We start from the raw sequence: 11,026 nt of genomic DNA, 5'->3' as shown, positions 1-11,026 counted from the left end.
AAAACCGAAATCCTAATTAAAATGGTAAAACATATATGAAATACGTAAGAATGTGTTGTTTAACTGTAAGAATAACACTCTACAAATTTGTTCATATACATTTTTATTTTGCAGCAGAACTATTGCAACAAACAATTCCGTTTTTAATTTGCAGTTAAGTAAGTCTAGACTAGGTGATTTTTGTAATATGGCAATAACGTATTGAACATATGATTTGAGCTGCAAAAAACACAATTGTTTTGAGAACAAATGTTTAAATGGCTAAATTGAAATTGTATAGAGGTAACTCAAGGGATATATTCTGTCCATCTTTCATTCAAGAAATAAAAATCATATCATACATTCTCACCTGTTTCTCCAAATATTACAGGTACAGTCGTGAAACATGCCAATCTGACTAAAATCATCTCCTCAATAAACGCTGTACATTGGGAACTGACAGTGACCCGTTGGATGTCACCTTCTCGGCGACTTTTCAACTAACCAATCAACGCTATCTTTCAAAGTTTTTGAAGGTGGAAAAGAATCAAAAATCTATATTTAGCCTCATAAGCCTTTAAAAGCGTGATAAACCCACGACTATATTCTAAATGACGACCGCAAATATTGCGACAACATCATTCCAGGTCATTCTTTCGCGAAAACGTCCACTTATGTAGTTTCACTATTTCCCATCGAATCCTGATGTTTTCTAACAAACTATGAATAGATTAAATGGAACAAGAGAACTTATAAGTAAAATCTAAATATTTTCAGTTTTAGTATCAATAACAAATTACTCAGAGTAAAGCAGAATTTCATGTTTAAACCAGATCTTTTCCGTGTTGGTTTTCTAACTCAGCATCGACTTTAAGCTTTATTTTCACTTTTTGCTTAAAAAATAAGACTGTCCCCTCATATGGCTCTGAACAACACGACAGAGAAATATCTAAGCCGATATGGCAGATGAGAAAGGTTTAGCATCATACCAAACACAATATTGATGCACTTTAGCGAATAATGATCATAATATTTTGTTATATAAATACATATTATGCAAATACAAACCATCGAAGAACAAAACGAAAATAGGGGAAAAATGAAAACGATTGAGAAGAAACAAAAAGAAATCTGAAAAAAAGTCCTTGTGAGGAATTCGAACTCACACAATGATTTCTTTTATCCGAAATTGTATCGAGCATATTTAAGCAACTGAGCTATGTATCAGTATACTAACTACATAGTTAAAATGAAACAAATACTAATATTCACTTGTTAAGTAATGTGACTGCATGATGAATTGTTTATCAGTTACAAAGGAATGACTCGTTCTCACGTTTCGGGGGGCGGAATCCACGTTTAATCATTGGGGATTAGTAAATTTTTATTTTATGTCCATTTTTTCCAAAACAGTTTGATAGCAATGGAAGCGCCATTTTGAATTCGATCCTAGTTATTTTATTTTATGTAGCAAGCATTTCATTGGCTGAACTATAAATACCGTTGGCAAATCCCGAAACTGTGCGAAATAAGTGTTACATTGCCACTGTCCAATCTTCATGTACAGAAGATTGGGATGTAATCAGATTGGAAACATTGCCAAACATACTTATTCTTAAGACAATAACTGTTCCAACAAATTACAAATCTAAAAGTACTTCTAAACGATTCTCTTGATAGTTTCAACAATGATCTACAGATGTTATACTGTCATTGTTTTTCTCCCTTCCTTCTTATCCTTTTTTTCGTCTAGTTTTCCATTTTATTCTACACAAAAGATCTCTTCTTACTTGCAATCGAAAATTGTATACTATAATGAAATCATTACATATATACATTTACATTTAGTCATTTAATTTGCTGCAATGTATTTGATATTATAATGGTGCTGTATAAATGTGTGTTCATGTAATAATGAAATTAACGGGTCTTAAACGTGGTTCCAATGGGGGAAAAAAAGAGAGAAAAAGTTGCATCAATGTTGAATCAGATAACAGTAATATTCGAAAAATGGCGACCAAAACTTTCTTAATTTTGACGAAACAGATGACACTCATTTTCCTAGTTCCGATGAAGAGGATTCGAGTTTCAAGGTTTTTGATAAAAAGTTAATTTCGAAAGTGTTTATGTAAGATGAGCAAAGTTCAGTACAATGAAAATATCGGAGCAGAAACTATATACTTGAATCTAAAAAGAACAACTTAGATGTCGGGGCGATAACATGTAGTTGTACCAGAATTAAAGCATTTAGAAATATATACAGTCCACTGGGGCACTAAATTCAGGCAGTTCTCCAATTTGGCGTCAAAGTACTCTCTTCGTTGGTGAAAATCATCGACACATTTTCGTTTCGTAAGCCTTTATAGACAGATATAAAACAAATTTATTTAACTGCTAATAATTACACAACGTGTTTTTCCAAATATCTAATTCATTACAATTACATTTTACAGACAGCATTCTGCTAATATGTATTTAACAATCTGAATGATCGTAGTTGAAAAGTCCATTGAAAATTGTACCATTCAGTAACATCTATGGGTCGAGTAAGGCATGTCACTAATTACCATTAACCATCTCGGCACCTCTCATCACGCATATCTTGGGGTTCTCTTCTTCGTCCCGCGATAAATACAGAGTCTAACATTATAAGTGATCAGAAGACAGAGGCATGGAAGTAGGATATACAACCATTTCAGGTTCGTTGATTTTGAGTCCGAGTCTGTGTCTACGCACCCTATTTGAAAATGGAAAATAATGACTTAAGATTATCAATGTCTGGTCATTGTAGATTACGTATAAGAATGTTCGTTACTTAAGCAAAGCCGTTATAATTGCACTTTGCACTATTATTATTGGGGATTCCAAGCTCCGAACATAATATTTTTTGTTGTTGTCAATGAAACAAAGTAGCTGCTATGTTTAAAATAATTTTCTATTCTCCACAGGATAATGAGTGTGGGTATAATGTACTAGATATTTTCTCCGGAAGAGACTGATTCTTTCCCAACATAAACCCGAGCTTTGGAAGATATCTTCTGACCCATTGTCTTTTGTTTAATCGGCACGGTGAACACTGTCTCTACCGACAGTGCTGACTGTGCATACTCATGAAATGACCTCATGGTCCCAAAGAACCAGAAAATATATAAAAGAAGCTTGACCTGGAATGTGGTATTCAACTTGAGTGGATTTTGTCGACCTGATCACCCGAGGCACACAAGCCCCTGTAGTGATCCGTCTAGTTAATTTTCCACTCACTTGACTTCAATAACCCTTGTCAAGGCCATTTTGTCAATACCTAATACCTCCAAAAACAGACCATTACTTTCAGATGGAACTTATTCATTTAAGTACGCCTATTTATTTTATGCTGTATCTATCAGTTATTTAATTTTATATCTACATCACTCACACTTGAAAATAATGAACTTGTCAATTAAAGCATAAACTAAATCATTACCAGTTGGGATGTTGGAATTGTTAATAAACGAATTCATTTTTTTATTGTGTTATGAATTAAATGTTCACTTTGCCGAGTATAAATGATTAATGTAACCACATGGTCGAGACCTTCTAGAGTTTAATGAAAATAAAAACTTTGAAAAACTTTAAAACTTTATTAAATCTATATTTTCAACACTGTGAGCGATATACATCCGCCCCTCATACATTGGTGTTATGAATTTAAATTATTTTGCTTAAAACAGGAATGAAAATTGTAGTCGCACTTTGTTCTTATGTAAATTTGCTCGATCAAAAATTATTTTACTTAAGGATATGTAGGAGCGAATTTTTTTCTAACGTTAAAGAATTTTTTTATCATTTGTGAGTTTGAAGAACATTTGTTTTCCAAGACCAAACAAGAGAAGAAAAAACATGTCACCTGAACAGCGTTTTAATTGTAATAGGCATTTCTTCACCCACTGCTTAAGCATTTACTTCTTCTGAGAATTTTGTAAAATTATAGAAAAATGGTGGTATTATAAAACATACAATATCCCACATAATGTTATAGCGATTTTCAGGTGTTACAGATTAAATATGGATAACAAGTGATCCAGTATTATATAAGTATATATATCACAAACAATTCATCTTCTTTATTCTTTTTACATATTGACATAATTATACCCTACCCCCACCCATCTTTATTCTCATTGGAAAAAAAAAAAACGTATTTAGATCTACAAAAAAACATCCTGACGTTAAGATATTTAAAAATCTTTCAGCTTTAATCACCCGCACGAAAAATGAGGCTGAGCAGCCGGTGAAAAGAAAAAAAGTGTGGGGGTAGCGCGACGCGCATGAGTCCGTCTCTGTGTCAGGGCGTGGCTGCTGTTGAGATAGTGCGATACAATACAGAGTACACGGGCTCTTGAAAACTAGATTGGACAAGACTTATGACTGATAGCTGATTGTGATTTGAATACAGACTTTGTTTTAAATATAGATTCTAGATAATATAATGTCTTGAAAACTTTTGTTTCAATATATCTTATCATTATATGAACCATCAGGAAAATTTCAAAACCAAACCTGATTTAACTTAATAGATATTTTGGACATTACCTACCCCTACCCCGTTTAAATCTTACGTCCAATTTAGCAAATTACCAGCCAAAAAAAAGAATGGAAAAATGTATTCCGCAAAAAAGTAAATTCCTATTTGGTTAAATGGTACATATTTTAATAAACTAGTCATTAATTTTTGCAAAATTTGTGTTAAAAGCAATATTCAAGAAACATTTTTCAAATGCGGATAGCCTGAAAAAAAAACGTCGAACATCCTTAATGAGAATTTAATAACGTTATGCAGCAAAAATTAAAAATAACATGGACTTTTTGTTGTGTGCGTCTTTCTAACGTCACAACACGTCTGACCGTCATGTCCTGTTTACGCTGCGTCTGTTTCCCCGCGCTGAGATTAAAAATTGTTGCAAAATGCACATCTCAACGAAAATTGAGCATAAAATAAAAAGAAAATTTTGTTTTTTTTTCGTGAAGATTGAATCTATAACACCATTGACGTGAGAAAATGTTCACATTACGCCCGTGAAAATATTTGAAATTTTCTCACTTCTCAGTGAGATGTGAGATATATTCCATATGCACTCAAAACAAACAAATATCCTCTATGTAACGTCATGGTGTCATTTTTATTTAAACGCGGTGGAGTCTTGGGTTTCGTTTAAATATAAGATTTCTTGATAAAAAGGCGTTGATAAATGTTCAAAATGAATAAGAAACTAATGTGATTATAATACCTGCTCATAATGAATATCAATGAAAGACGTCCGGATACGAGTATGATACGGAATTTAATTTCAATATAGTACAATACGGTATATTGTTTCTGCATGTTTGTATTTACTTGTGAAATACATGCGGTTATTTTACAGAATTTACATAGGTATATGATAAATCACATTACGTAATTAAAGCGGATTAAGTACATACAATATTTAATTATTCTATGGTTGTGCGATGCTCTTGTGGAAAATTGCACGCATTTGTGCTTGCATGTGTATATGCTTGCTTTCGTGCGCGTGCGTACACGTGTGCAGAAAGTAAGCGCGTGTGCAGAAAAATAGATAATTACATTCCTTGCACCACTAAACTACCATACATTTATATATTGTACGTCTTTGCAACCGTTATCTGTAGTTTAGACCCCTTGGAAGGTAAAACCTCTTTCGAAAAGGGTATTAATACTGAAATAAATTATGAGACTAATGCTGTCAGACAGAACATATGCCAGATTTATAACAGACTTTGTCTGGTACTCGTAGAGTACTCTTTCCCTTTCTAATTTACATTCTGTGCCGTTAGAGCGTTAACTATTACTGATATATGTATGACTGTGAAACATATATGAAACACTAAATAACACACTAGCTTCGCTAGTATTAGCGTAAAACATATTTAAACAAGAAACTTCATCTGATTGACTTGCTTGATAAAAACCTACGTTTTTTCAGTCTCGCACAGCTAAGGAAATAATACAAGGAGGGACACCTAGGGTTTTCCTCCACCATCAGAAGCTAGGAAGTGGTCATATGACTACTTATACTGAAATGTAATGGGGGGAAAAGACAGGAAAATATCACGGCAACATGGAACCTTATAATTTATCTTATTGCTTTTACATCTGTTTCTTACTAATCGGGATTTCAAATACTTAGAATAAGGACTTTCTCTTACCAAAGCAATTTGATTATGCTGAATTATATAAAAATAAATTGGTAAAAGGGAATTTAAAATGTGTCACATATTATCAACACAAAATACATTTTGAAGATCGTTGCTTATAGGAAATCGTTCAAGATAGAGCAAGTAGTAATAAACGAGAAAGTACTATCTAAGATCATAAACTAATTTTATTTTCAGTAAAGCAGACATATATCATTTGGCTTTGCGGAAGATGCTACTGCGCGTAATACAGTGCCTTTTTTCAAATCTAAAACCAAAAACAGTATTTTAGCTTAAAAACATATCATCATGGAAATGAACATGAATCAGCATTTTATAAGTCCTGAAATGTACAACCGTAAAATAATAATACATCCGTTTTAATATATTTTTTCTATATTATACGATTATACTTTTTTGTAAAGGATTATATTATTGATTTTTATAGAACTAAATATCACCAATTAAAATTATTTCGCATGAACAAATATCATTTCGAAAATACAAATGCTTGCAGCAAATACATGCAATATTTAACCATACTTACATGTTGACTCCAACACCATAGTGGCACCTTGGAGTGTTCCTTTTGTAGGCATGACAGTAGCGGATTGCCCTGATACACAGTCTGTCGGCATCAAACTCAGGAACACAGTTCCATTTGATTGTTTCTGCATAGCCTACATATAATGATGTGTTTATTCAATGCATGCTGTTCGTATATTTTGTAATAATAAACATATTACGCTAAAAAATTGTAAAGATGAGATCTGATGTCTGATGCACTGCAAAAATATTTCTCTTCTTTTGACTTCTCGTCTTACTGCAATAAAGGACCACGTGCAGAAGTGTGTGCGTGTGTGCGTGCGTGCGTGCGTGCGTGCGTATGTGTGTGTGTGGGTGTGTGTGTGTGTGTGTGTGTGTGTGTGTTCGGGTTTAACGTCTTTTTTCAACAATTTTTCATCAAATAAACGACGGACGTGCAGAAGTATTGCTCTAACAAGGAATGTAGAAACTCGAGTGTTACCCGATTTGATTCACAAAGAATTCGGAGAAGTTATCAAAAAGCAATTAAACAAACAACTAAAATGCCGGACTATAAGATTTTTCTACTCTTTATAGTGATTTACCACGTAAATTCATAAAAGAAAAACCGGTAGCCTTTAAAAATAGATACGATATGCAAGAGAAAACGTTAAAAAAATTCTGGCATGTAATGAAATTAGAGTATTCTTAACAGTAAATTTAACAAAAACACCCTTTAGAGTTGTGATCAGGTTTGTGAAGCGCTGCGGTTTCTGTAAGATACCTTTTTATTTATTAAATTTGGCAAACAACTTGGACAAGACTAGACAATAATTGGTATCCCTTGGGGAATAACTGCACCCACTATTAACTGATTTAATGGAACCTCGATATACATTGGAGAGTTTTTAGATATGGACATCATATTTCTTTTTTCAGAAATGGTGATAACACATTTATCATAAATATTTTAAGCTTAACAAAGCGTATACTTTAATTTAGAACGTCATTGTTGGCCTTATATTTAAGCAATTGTGAACAAACATATTCGATAAAAGAGACGAGATCAATCAGAAATTGTCCAACATCTTCCACCCTCACTTAGATGGGAGATGTCACTATAGCGACATCATACGGTGTTTTACGTTTTCACAACTTATTCGTTTTGCAAGAGCTTGCTTCGAGTTAGGGGAATCTTTATATCACCAAAACTTTATAACAACAGAGTTACCAATGTTATAAGCTACAGAAGGCTTTCACTAAATTTTACTACAGATCGTCCAAACTTTTAAAGAAATATAAAACTTACACACCCCGCATACTAAGAGGATGTAATTTATAAACTTCGGAAAATTAAACATAATGCTTATCTTAATCAAATATTTGTAAACTGTGTTAACACTTTTATCAAGAGGATACAATGCGAAAATCATTAAGCACAGTGCATGTTTTGTGATTGTACCCTCTACAGTTAGTCGCTACGCTCTCCTATTTGATGGTGCAAAGACTAAATAAATAAAGTGTAAGACTCCGTGCTGATTTTCAACTAAATCTTACAAAAACGGACGGAGGAAGTGGAATTTTGCAGCTTGCTTAGTCGTGCACTAAAAGAAAGCTCTTATTGCTCTAACTTCAGGCAAGTTGTTGAGTACAATTAAATGTTTTACCTTGTAAATTCTGGCATTTTTGTCACAGTGAGTAATGATAGAGCCATTTCTCAGCAGGAGTAAGTTCGTTTATACTGTCTTTCCTAACTGTTGAAAATAGGGTAAGTGCGAGGTTGGTATGCCCTAACCTAATTTCCTTAAATTTTGTTTGTATATGTTACTGACCGTTCACCCTGTTTTTGACAATTTTGTAGTTCATGATGCCCCACACAAATCTAGTCATGTTTAATGTGGTGTTTCTTTCCTACACTACCCCCCCCCCCCACCCGCTTCCACTTCTCATCACATTGTAGTTTGTTTGTTTATCTGCTGTGGTTTGCAGTATAGGGAGACTGCTTTTCTGGAAGATGGTTTTTTCACCATTTTTGTATGAATGTACTTGTTGGATTTTTGAAGCAACCCGTCTGCTATATTTTTCCGTTACAGTTTCCTTTTGTCGCGGGCCTACTTTGCGGTCATGCCATGATGGACCTGTATTAGGGTCCTATGTTTTTCCATAAAATGTACCCTAACTTTTATTTGTTTAGAAAGATTTGTAAATATTCGTTAATAAATGTTACTTTGTTTGTCCTCCAGGTATCATATTTGACGCCTGAATTATGCAAATATAGCTGATGAGCTACAGTTATCTTAAAGAGAGATTCTTAGACTATGCATAGGATATCAAAATAACACGAGTACTCACAACACATGTGAACTGATAGGAAGTTGTTGATAAAGACGTATCCCTGTTGTAGTACGAGGTATAGTATGTATCAGTACTGGACTTGTATACGTTTCAATACATCCTAACTGGCCGCCAGCTGTAATAAAAAAACGATAACTTGCTGTGCGTTAATGAATTTTCGTTTTCCAAATGCACCCGCATAATCATGTCTATATAATTATTAGCTAGGTAACTCACCATTTTCAAATGTTAATTATATCACTGATATTAAATAAATTCGCAAATTTGATTCTCTTTTGTTGAAAATGACTAAATACTGTCATAGTTATATGATATTATCTTATTTCTAAATATCACAATAATTATCATAAATTCTCACGTGACAAAAATCATCTAAAGGCTTTATTTTGAAAACCTCCAAAGTGATCCAAAATATGTTAAATCTTTTTTTCATATATGTTGCCTGTTCACCTTGTTTTAGTTGCAACGGCATCAATGTTGCTAGAAATATTTTGACTGATTTCCTCAAAGGCTAAAAATAAAAACAACATGCTTACCAGAATAAAAAGGTTCCTTAGTAGTGCATCCGGCGTTATTGACCACTATTTCACCATAGTTCTGGTCACTTTTGATCATTATGGATGAAGTGTTCAAACTCACAGTATGTACCCGTCCTGGTCTGTGAGTATGGTATACTGGAACCGAACACAAATATAGGACCAGTGCACTGCACTGCTGATATTGCTTCGGATACCATAACCTTGAAAATAGATAAAATCCTGCGTGGTATTGTACAGTTTCCATGTTATATCAGAACTATAGCATTAATATTAATCATTGATGATAAGATTTCATAATCATGTCCTACGAAAACTTCAAATAGAACATGTATTGTGTCAACATGTCTGTTTCCGATTGTTTTGGGCTGCTGGAACTTTCCTTTTGTCCGCAGCTGTTTTACAGAACACTTTTCACATATGTTCTCCTAAAGCAGAATATTTACGAAAACAAAATAAGAAAACCACACTTGGACAGAAGTGCTAAAGGACCGCTCTGAAACGGAACGCGAGTACATTTGCTGTACCGCTTTTGATAACCTACGTTTTGTCAGTCTCGCACAGGTAAAAAATGAATACCAAGGAGGCACCTAGTTGGTCATATGAACTACTTAAACTGAAATAGAATGGGGGAAAAGACAGAAACCAATCAGCTTTACGTGGAATCCTTAAATTTTCTTGTTTGCTTTTTACACTTTTCTTACAAATCGGGATTTCAAATACTTAGAATAAGGACTTTCTCTTATGGTTATAAAGAAATCGTTTATCTATCTAGCTTGCTGAATTGTAATATTAATTGTTTTCCGTTTTTCTACATATACACACAATTATTGCATTTACTATTTTGAACAATATTGGAACACATATAAAGTATATTATGTATATACTGAACAGAAACTATAAACGAAGGTACATGAAAGAGAATTCAAAATAAAAATTAATATTTCTGAAATTGGTTACGAAATATCACTTATCCTGTCTTACAAGTTCTATGTATACTAGTGAATCCGAAAGTGAAATAAAAGTACTGAGCATGAAATAATGCTTTACTATGAATATAAGGAAAATACTAAACTCTGTATAGGTTTGTACTTGAGGAAATGTCAGACACGTTCTCTACCAAAGTGTGGTTGAGCCAACCGATATGTTACTGATATTTTGACATCGGTCAAGTTTTTTATGTGTTCACTGACAATTATCTATATCTTTTTAATTATCATATTTTTGGAAACAATCATCAAACACTGTTTTACCTGATTTTAGCATAGTGTAAAATTCTGCTGTTCCACTGTAATGAATCCCATATGTCTGGAGAGAGGTGATAGTGTCAAACGCTTCCTGACAATACTGCCTTGAATCTTGAATCACCTAACGTTATTTCTTCAGCTGAAACGTTAATTAAAGATAACAAGTTATATGCGAAAAAAGTCAGGTTAGGA

At 33.4% G+C, this 11,026-nt stretch overlaps 1 long non-coding RNA gene across 1 annotated transcript; it reads right to left on the bottom strand.

The window, feature by feature from the left end:
• Window positions 1-2,631: 2,631 nt before the first annotated feature.
• On the bottom strand, window positions 2,632-9,158 carry LOC128548985 (uncharacterized). Its single transcript, XR_008367404.1, has 3 exons — window positions 9,049-9,158; window positions 6,719-6,851; window positions 2,632-2,716 (listed from the first exon to the last, which is right to left on the bottom strand). It is a non-coding gene; the product is annotated as an uncharacterized LOC128548985 (long non-coding RNA).
• Between the last annotated feature and the right edge of the window lie 1,868 nt (window positions 9,159-11,026).

The sequence above is a fragment of the Mercenaria mercenaria genome, chromosome 15 (genome assembly GCF_021730395.1).
Source record: "Mercenaria mercenaria strain notata chromosome 15, MADL_Memer_1, whole genome shotgun sequence".
NCBI classification, from domain to species: domain Eukaryota; kingdom Metazoa; phylum Mollusca; class Bivalvia; order Venerida; family Veneridae; genus Mercenaria; species Mercenaria mercenaria.
The sequence above is the reverse complement of the archived record's forward strand: the minus strand, read 5'-3'. Positions and strand labels throughout refer to the sequence as shown.